The sequence below is a fragment of the Tympanuchus pallidicinctus genome, unplaced genomic scaffold, assembly GCF_026119805.1.
Source record: "Tympanuchus pallidicinctus isolate F22 unplaced genomic scaffold, pur_lepc_1.0 scaffold5, whole genome shotgun sequence".
Lineage (NCBI taxonomy): Eukaryota > Metazoa > Chordata > Aves > Galliformes > Phasianidae > Tympanuchus > Tympanuchus pallidicinctus.
In genome coordinates this window covers 18,525,564-18,535,915 of record NW_026294769.1, presented here as the reverse complement: position 1 = coordinate 18,535,915, position 10,352 = coordinate 18,525,564, and the positions used below count along the sequence as shown (strand labels likewise).

The 10,352-nt window shown below is 41.8% G+C and overlaps 1 long non-coding RNA gene across 2 annotated transcripts; it reads left to right on the top strand.

Annotated features, from left to right (window-relative positions):
- The first annotated feature begins 507 nt into the window (after positions 1-507).
- Positions 508-7,138, top strand: LOC128091054 (uncharacterized). 2 transcript variants are annotated; one of them, XR_008211208.1, is made up of 4 exons: positions 508-598; positions 4,929-5,157; positions 5,451-5,548; positions 6,043-7,138. It is a non-coding gene; the product is annotated as an uncharacterized LOC128091054 (long non-coding RNA). The 2 variants fall into 2 exon arrangements; XR_008211207.1 differs by lacking the exon at positions 6,043-7,138 and having other exon boundaries at positions 5,451-6,033.
- Positions 7,139-10,352: the final 3,214 nt, after the last annotated feature.

The window sequence follows — 10,352 nt, the reverse complement described above, 5'->3', positions numbered from 1 at the left end:
AAAATGCTAAAGCCGTGTTTCCCAGCTACTCCAGATACAGCATAAACACAGAGGAAACAATGGGTGGAAATGCCGTGCCTGGAAGGCAGTGGGGTGGGCCTGTATGACTGCGCTGCGCAGAACAAAACACCAGATGCTGGAGCAGGCTCAGCCCAGCTGTATCATACCACTGCCCACGAGGTTCAAATGGCATATGCTTCTTGTACTTCTCATTTCTCAAGTCGTGGCATTTGCCTGAAATCTGACTGGCTCAGATACAGCTGTGCTGTGTAAAATATGAGAGAGACGTAACCAGCAAAGAATACAAAAGCCAACAATGCAAAATGTGTCACTTTGTCTGAAACCTCGTGTGCTTAGAGGTTTCCCAAGACCACAGACTGACCACCGGCTTTGCATATCCTTTGGCTGCCATTAGGGTAGCAGTAGGGAACCATTACTGATGGCACACAGCTGTGAAGTTAAATCCCTACAGAGGGAGGTCTGGAGGAGCAGCCACAATGCCCCACCTCCTGCAGACCATAAAGAGTCAGGCTAGCAAAGCTGCTGTACCTCAGTATGGTCCCTAGAAGGTGCCTCAGGCTGAGATGTATCATAGGAGGTGAGTTAGAGCTCTGAGGGATGAAGTTTAATTGACAAAATATGTTTTATCCCTTCAAATAAATGGTACTGAGCAGAAAGCTCAGAAGAGGAATATATGTCAGATGTTAATGGTAATTACAATTTTTCCAGTTTACAGTTCTTGCTTTTCCCCTGGTCCTAAGCCAGGCTTTTAGATGATGTGAGCTAGTCTTGCATAGCATTTGATTATACTAGTATTTTATCTTAAATACCAAATTCTGGTAATTCTATGGAGTAATTAATTACTTGTTTCCATTCTGTTACTTTTAATTAATTTAGAGATTTGTGAATGTATATTTTCTACACTGTTAAGAGAAGATGAGGTGTTCTTGCTGATACATGGTGTTGGCTGAGATCTGCATATCTTTGTGTTGTGAAATTGTGCTATCGGTAACTTCAGGTGCACAAAAGCAGAGATGAGGGTGCATGGAGAAACTTGGGCTCCCTCAAATTCCTTGCCTCTCCCAGTTGGGTCAGTACCAGGTACTCTGCTATAGCTAAGGGAGAGATAAGCTGTGCAGAGGTCTGCTCTCTGGCTACTATGCCAAGGCTACTTCTAGTGTTGACAGCAAGAAGTTGGCATGCTGATAAGATGAGAACCTGAGTAGAGGGTGTTAGTACTGCCCATAGCTTCATGGTGAAGTGCTCACATTTACATGGACCTCAGCAGGGCAGAGTATAAAGTCACTGCACATTCATTGGCTCTGAATGCATACTAGGCTATGCAAGCACTGTTATTCTAGTTGTACTCTTTGCCTCAGCAAACAGATACTTAAGGTAAATGTCTCTTAGCTGCAGTATCACAAACCAAATGTGCTAGTTCAGTTAGTTGAATACTCTTAATGCAGGGCAACAAGAATGACTTTTAAATGCCGTGATTTGCCTTTGGAGCTGTTTAGGTGCTTCTCCACCAGAGAGACCTCAAGAACAGCATTCACACAGCTAAGATTACTCAGCAAAGGAGAAAAGATTATTATAGCAAATGATGTAGATGTGTTATGCAAGGCCTTTGCTTTCCCTGAGCTGTTCTCTTTGGCACTTAAGCAGAAGTGCATGTTTGCTGGTAATGTAGGCTTGCTGTGTAACCTAGTTACTCTGCCCAGACTCAGTGTGTTTTCTAGACACCTCTTGTCCCTGCCCCATGTGAGCTCTAGCTGGTAGCATTAGTAATCTTCTATGTAAATAACAATATGCTCTTGGAAATAATTATTTGTTCACTTTTAATGAAGCATACCAATGAATAAGCAGATGCTAATGTTGTTAATAAAATGTGAATAAGCAGATACTAATGTTGTTAATAAAATGTTGATGTGAATGTTTAACTAACACTCTTTAAGTGTAATTAACTGGTGACACTGGGTGAAGGAAATTCCAGAACCCCTTTCAGAGACCTAGTTATGGGAATAAAGGCAGAAATAATCTAGACTTGCTTGGCTGATTACCTATGTGCAGTTTGGTTGTCTTCCCCTTGCATGTCTGAGAGCAGCCAAGGCAAAATAGCAATCCAGATCAGTCTACCTCTGCCGCTTTGATTTGGGTGTGATGGTCCTGACTGCAACTTATGTGTGCTTGAGAGGTGAAAGATAAGGTTCCTCCTGTAACAAATGCATATGAAACATATAATCAGGCTTCAAATGGCACGTGAACAGTTTTGCTTGGCTGTCTGAACTCAGCCTTTGCTACCTAGTATGCTAGGCTTGGGTTATCCTTTTATTGTGTCTTAGATGCCCTATTCCAACTTCAGCCTGTGTCTTTTTGCTATTTTATTCTGATGTTCTTATGTTGTGCATGCTAAATAAAGGCATTTCACACCAGAAAGAACACTTGATGTGAGTAAGAAAACCCAGTTGCTACCAGGAGACAGTAAAACATTGCACAGTAAAACAGAAGTACCTGGAGAACAGAATAAAGCCAAACTATCATAAACGGATAACAGGATCTGTGCACAGGCATAAAGGACTTGAGGAACCAGAAAATGCTTCATAGATTGAAAAAATGGTTACAGATGAGAGCTTATTCTACAAAAGCAGTGTTTCTAATGCCCTACAAGGAATGTATTCAAATTGGGTTGGCTAGACAACACAGGCCTGTCAGGGAGTTAGGATATCTGCTATCAGAGCAAGTCTAGATGCAGCTGATGATACTAAAGGCTGATGAACTTCAAAGCAGCAGGAGGCCATCAGGTGCTCTGAGCTATATAGCATGAAAAGTTTAGGCAGAGTTAGTGGCTATCCTCACTTGAAGCATTGATTAGATGGCAAAGTTGGGGTCAATGCCATTTGTGGGTATTCTCTCCTGTTCATGACTTGCTACCATCTGGAGAACAACAATTCTACCTCTTGATTATAGTAAACATGATTGTGTTCTGTTGTCTTGTAAAAGGTGCTTCTCAACTTTAGCAGAACTCTCTCAAGGTTTGATGAACAAAGCTGGAAGTTGTGCTGTTCATCTTTGTTTGAATTGTCTGCCATTGTTTGAAGAGTTTGTCGTTAATTTCTGACGTTACCTACTTAGCATTACTTGTATTCACTGCAGTGCTGAGAAGAAATAATTTTGTTGCAGACTACTTCCCTTTCCTTTGCTGTTAATCTTCACTAGTTTAATTGAGGTGCCTGTTGTACGGTATACTTCTATAATCTTTAATACTTATGCACTGCCTAATAAAGTACTTAAGGAATCTTTAGACCACAGTTCTAGAGCAGGAAAAAAAACACCTTCTAAAAGGAAAGTGGTTGTAGTAGTTTATAGCACTAGCTACAGAAACTGTATTTGCCCCAGAGCCTGTGCCAATCTGACAAATCCCAAATTCAGGAAATGTCCCAAGGCAAAGTGAATCTATTTTATTTTTTTTTTCCCTGTAAGTTTTCTCATGGTCCTTCTGCCTATCTTTTAGGTTGTATATACTGGGAAAATGTTCTGATCAAACAGTGCTTGTGACAATTCCTTCTGCCCTCACATGCAATACCTTCTGCAGGGACTGGGACGGATGCAGGCAGTGGAGAAGGAGAACATGGAGGTCAGAATAAATCCAAATCACAATGAAAGATCTAACAGGATCTCTGAACCTGACACACAGAAAATGATCCAAAAGGGAAATAATGATTTCCACTTTTTGGAAGGAAAATGTCTTTGCTTTACCAATATTCTCTTGTTTGCACAGGACACCCTCACTCTAACTGAGCTGTCAATGGGCTTGCTGTACAAGGTGACTGGAAATGCAGTTGATCCCAATCTGATAAGATCACTGTGGTCTTTATTGCTTTCCTAGTTGGTTCTGTGCTGATAATGGCTTCTCTCACGTCAAAAATTTCATCTCGCATTGAACTGTTGCTCAATTCTGTCTGGCTTTCACCTCTCTTCCTCTAAGTGCACAGCTGTGAACTACTGATGACTTTGACTTTACAGCCTGTAGCATCATGGGGGGCACACAGATGCTTCAGTCCCAGCTGCTGGTGGGAGAAGATCCAAGACCTTGCTTATGGCTTAGAGTATTTCAGAATGATTGCTTGCAGAAGAGCAAGGAGGCAAAGGCCACCAAAATGGCTTTCTGGCATGATTTGCTTGCTGTAATGCCTGTGACAATATGCACTAATTTCAGTGGGGGTGCAGATGAACAGAAATGCACAGAGGATATTGACAGTTGGGTTTTCTCTACGCGTGTCTGAACTGAATTGTGAAGGACATGACCTGGCCTTGGTATCTGCAGTGTTGGAGGTTGAGGTTCTGGGATAAACCTGGCGCCAGCTTTAATTCCTCAAGGGAGGTTGGCAGGTTCCTCTGGGAAAACACCCAGTCAGAATATGGGCTCCCAGGTTGTGAGGATCCTTCATAAAAGATGGGAATTTTCTTGAAGAAACTTCTAACACAACCAACCTTAATATGTTTTTTAACCATTTAAAGAGCAGCTAGTTCATAATCTTAGCATTTTTAAAAAATAAGTTGTTGCTTTGTCATGAAGACATTAATAAAACACTTTCTTCCGTAGCGTATTTTAAGCAAGTGACTTACTCACAGCTGTCTGCCACAGTCTAGTAGATCTCATTTTTGTTTTCCTCAGAGCAAAGATGGAATTAGGAGGTGGAATGACAAACTAATTTATGAGGTTTTGTGACAATGGCCTGACAGACCCAAACTCTACACTTCTAATTTCATTTACAATAGCTGTTTTTTCTGCTCATTTAAAGAGATGCAGTCTGCTACTAGAAAAGTGTAGGAGTATCTGGTACCAAGTGTGTGTGCAAATGAAAGAATTTGAGATCAATAAAAATTATTGGCATGGCCCATCTATTTGGTTTGGCCTTTCTGTGCAGGTTTACTCCACTCCCTCCAACAGTGTTTTATCATCAAAATCTAAGCACAGAGACAGTAAACTGCTCCAAGTCCATTTACGCTTGAAGTAAAGTCCCAGGATGCTATGGCAAGGGCATGGTGGGCACTGCCAGTTGATGTAAATGCACAGGCATGGTGTGCTTGAGGAGCTCCTATCTGATCTTGCATCCAGAGCTGTGAGGGGAGAGCAGCTAGCTGCTGAGCTCCAAGGTGAGTGCAGGGTCTGGCTTCAGAAATTTTCTTCTGCATTTCAGCTCACTTTAATCTCTTTAATCCTTTACTCTTCTGCCTGTTGAGGAGGAATAAAACACCAGAGAACAAAGTACTTCTTATTTTTGTGAGGAGCTGATAAGGAATGGTATCTTAATTACAAACATCCTCCTGAGAGGGAGACAGCTCACCTACTTAGCCTCACCTCAGCAGTGATGTAATAGCTCTCCTCCAATCGCTTTGCTCCCAACATAACTGCATTCAGCTGTGTTGTCTCCTGTTCTTCTTTTAAGGTGAAGAAGACACAAATATTCATTTAAATGCTGAGAGTTAAGGCTGTTTCTTCTGGAGAAGAGAAGACTCTGGAGAGGCTTCATAGTAGAGCACCTTGGTACCTCCATAGACTTAAGACTGGGTTCTGCTGTCTTCTTAAAGGGGGAAGATGTGTACAAAGGCATTGCAGGCATCAGATCCAAGTTTCGTCATAACAGTTTAAAGTGCAATGCTGTTGGTTTCTTTTTTAGTTTTAAAAAATTAGATTGACCTAACAAGAAAATCCAAATTTTGAAATAAAATTAAGTAGGACAAAATATTCCTAGTGCTAAATCTTTTAAAAGGCAACTATGACTCCTACCTCACCTTCTTGTTTAAGACTACATATATGCTGTTGGCTGTTGAGTCTTTTATGCCTCTGCTGAAAGCACAGGTGCCCTTCCCAGTGTTCTCCATAAATGTTTCTGACTCTTTGTGCCTCTGCTATTGTGTCTTGCTCATGGAGGATTTGTTTACTCCTTTCTGAAAGCAATTTTAAAACATCTGGATGCAATTACCTTGCTTTCAGGGCTCTTTATGCCTAATTTTTTTTTTTTTTCTTTCGTGTTTCAGTTTCATTCAGACACTGGCACCTCTGAAGGACTCCTCGCTATTCCAACATGGTTGAGATAAAACACTGGACTTGCTGCCATAAAGCAGGCTTTATTTCAGCTCAAACAAGCTCCACAGTTGTAGCCCTTCTCACAACTCCCTGCCATTGTCTGTGTCCTTCTTCAATCTTTTTCTAGTGTGAACCCAGACTGGCCACAAGAGATGGCCTGAAAGGGATGGTCCTTTGCGATTCCTTGAAATACCAGGACCGGAGAGGTAGCAATACGTTATGCTTGAGCCTCAAGTGCTTCAGGGAACGTTTTGGACATCTGTATGTGTAGGGTCTGGCTTCAGAAATGTTTGTAACTACTCTCATTCTTATGTTTCTTTGTCTTTATTTAATCAGTTTACTGGATGAATTAATATAAAAAAAAAAAAATGCAGATAGGCAAGAGGTTAACACAGAAGGATGTCCTTTATTCATATTGAACAGACCAGGCCAGAGAAATGGAAGAGTATTCTCATTTAAAATACTATGAATATTTCTAAATTTCAACATACAAATGGTAGAAAGTGACCGTATAGTACACAGTTTAATCTCTGAAAGATCCAGAATGACACCCTACATTTCTGCACAAATTTAATGGCAATGCTGACATCACAGGCTTTCCAGTGTGGGTATCCAGTGCTGGCACCAAGCAATCTGTACCACCTGTCCCTTTTTGAACTCTTCCCTGACTTAATGGCTTGGAAGGATCATCTCTGTTATTAGAGATAAATATCTGAACTAATACTGTTAATTGACACTGCTGGTGTCTTTGTCTCGCATCTGCTGCCATTGCAGTGTACCAAAAATAGATAATTTTCTGATTTGCTTGTCATGTTATTTGGACACTTTCATACAACATATTTAATATTTCTAAGTGGCAGAGCAAAAATCCCCAGACTGAGGGTAACATGGGGTGCTTTAGGAAGTGTGTAAGTTCAAGAGTAATGTGGAAAAGTAATACTGTGTACCCAAGAGTGTGATTGTAGCTCTGGCTGCTTTTTTCTCCTTTTCTCAGATGGGAAAAGTTTTGGAGGGGGCTGTTTGAAATGGTTTTGCTGCACATCTTAATTCCTGAGAGGGTTCTGTGTGAAAGCTAATGGGATACAGGAGATTTTTCCCTCCTCGCTGTTTTCTGAGAGGCCTCAGCACTGTGCCTGAGGAATGCAGGGTACATCTGCTCCACATCAAAGCTGATTAGGCATTTCTCTACCCTTTGTCATTCTGTATTTTCAGTACATTCCCTGCTCTTTCCATAATTCTCCTTTCTTCCCATTCTTGGCAAGCTTGAAGGACACTGAAAAATTCACTGTTGCACGCAAAAACAAAGAAGTATAAGGCTTTGTTCTTTAAGCATCATCAGAATGATTTCTGGTGAGTTCTCAGCACCCCTGCATGTGGCCTGCTTTACTAATGCTGTTATTGGTATAATTTCCAATATAAATTCTCTTCATCTACTGTTTATTTTATTAGCTTTTGGTGAGCTTTGCTGCAGATCTCCAGATGGATAGCAGTTTAGATTACGAAGCTACCTTTAACCCTGTGACAGCAAACTTTGGCCTGAAAAAAGCAATTTTTTCTTTTGTTTACAGTGCAAAAGATGCCAAAATCCACAAAAAAGTGTGATAATCCTTAATGAAAGTTGACTCATTGGCATACCACAAGGTTACTAAAATGGCATACTGTTGAGTTCTCCTCTAACGTGGCATCTTGGAAGCGTATAGGCTGATTTCTACTGTTTTTCCTTCAAGGATGGAGCCAAAGGGTTATTCAGACTCTATGCTAACTGGCCTATAAAGCAGCGAGTACACAGTACATTTAAAATGTTGGATGTATTTATCTCTTCATCTGCTCCTGGGTGGCAGCCCTTCTACCATCTGCCCTCTGTGCCTCTTTGTCTGGGCACCAAGGATAGGATCCTGCTGTAGATGATGCTGGGATGTGCACAGGTCTACCTAGGAAAACTGAAAACTGTCTCACCAGAAATGCCAACCAGCATTAGTTCTCCCTATGGCACAGAAAAATAGATAACAGCTTTGGGCATCGATTTTGCTGAGCTCAGAGTGATTTTGGCTTCTGCATCTGGCACATAAGCAAACAGAAAAGCTGTGAGCACACTCCCTTATATGTTATCCCCGTTGAAGGCTGCAGTGTGTTGGCTTATTTTTGTTCCTTGTGTTTTTTCCATGAGCCTTTCAGTAGCAGAATGCAGCACTGAAGCTTCAGCAGATCCATAGTTTGATCTGCTTATAAACTATTCTGAGAGCATAAGGTCATTTTCATGCAACCAACTTGCTCATCCTTAAAGTCTTAAAGGACTTTACTACTTTCCCCAGATCCCTTACCTTGGATTCTGACTTCCCCTGCTGGTTTATGCAGTTCTGAATAGTTTCTATTGATCAAGGGGCAGATCTTGCATGCACTGTTATTTTGCTGTGCTCAGAAGATGAGAGTGGAAGGTGATGACATCAGCAAATATCTGTAAGAAGTGGGAGAGGAAAATACAAATTTAGTTTTTTGCAACATCTTGAATTGGACTTTGGCAGAGGAAGACAAAATGCCCAGAAGGCTTTGTCTCTCCTATCCAGGCCTCCTGACTGGTACTTCTTTCATGAAACAGACTTAACCCCGTTTCCTGTCTATTGCCTTTCTTGTCTGGGGAGGCCACTCACCAGCATAACAGAGGATCAGCCTTCAAAAGCTGAACCATCATGTGTACAATTGCAGCGCTGTATAGCTAACATGGAAGAGTATTTTGTGTTTCTTCCAGGATTCATTTGCAGTGTGCTTTTTGGTAATTCTCATCTGTATTATGTTTTGTTTCATTTCCCAGACTGCTTTTGTTTTCAAGAAAATATAAATACTTTGTGCCATCACATCTCCTTTCTCAGCAGTACTGGTGGGATTCCACCACGGGCATCTACCGCGTCTCTTCTGTATTCCTCACTGCTCTCCTCTGACCTTGGAGAAAGTAAGCCCTCCTGGTAATTCTCTGCCAATGAAAAAAATCATTTCAGTTTTAATTTGCCTTATAGGCTGTTCTGCTCTCCCTCCCAGTGCTGGCTTTACAGAGCACAAATAGTTAGAATGTGCCATCTATGGGCCTGAGAAAGGCTTGCAAGCTTTAACGATTGATAATATAAGGTAGTTCTGCTATTTAAAGAGGGAGTCGAGCTATATATTTCATTAAGGGAGTAATGGTAACTATTTGAAGGCAACTCCCAGCCCTCAGCTCAAAACACTCCCATACTAAACTGCATCACCCCACACCTGCCTCCTGATAAGAAGCAGGTGTTGATTGTGTCCTATTCAGTAGCACTTTATAGGAGGAAAAGAATGGTTGAACAGGAGGAAATAAGGAAATAAAACTCACCTGAAGCTTTTTTTTTTTTTTTTTTTTTTTTTTTTGTCAACCTCAGTGTGTCATCCATAGGGAGTTGTAGCTGACTTCACACAGCTGCCACTGATGTCCTGGCTGCCAGGCAGGCCTAGGTTAATCTCACACCAGAGCTCCCTCATTTTGCTGGTAGAACTCTTTAAGCTGAAGAGCAATTTGTTTGGTGATAGGGGAAGGAAGTTAGATTCAGCTAGAAGCTGGTATGCACAAGCAGAACTTTTCCCAAAAGTACCCTGCAGTGAGAAATCTCAGTAACAATATTTATCCAAATCTGGGTGGCAGTGAAAGATCTAGGAGGGGATGTGACCAGATTCATGGTGTTTTGTGCTGATGATTCCCAAGAATCAGGAGAGCAGGATCCGGCCTGGAGTCAAGATACACACTAGGCTCAAGGCAGTCTGTGAGCCAGAGAAGTGCAGAGACTTCCAGGCATGTCCGCAAATCAGTGCTCCACGTGGTTCATGGTTTGCTATCCATATGTGTGCTCTTAGCCCAAGGGAACTGGAGTTAGCCCTCCATGAGGAATGGTTAGCTCATCAACTCAAATTACTTGAAATTCGTCTTGACTTCAACAGGCAGGGGAAGGCTGGCTCTGCAGGAGCAGGAGCTGTGGTGAGCTGGTATTGCCCTCAGGCTGGCCATTTCCCACACGGCCTGGTGGCAAAGCCCTGCTCTCAGCCACAAGCATCCATCAGCAGGGACATCACATGGACCAACAGAAAGTAGATTGTGTCCCTGTTTGTGTAATGACCACCAGGAACGGACCCAGTGAGACAGCAATTCTATCAGCCAAAATGGAGCTCTCGGTGTCACCTGAGATTTATATTTAGCGTCTTTTGATAAACAAAGGGACATTTTCTGTCCAGCACCTCTCAGTGGAAACGACTT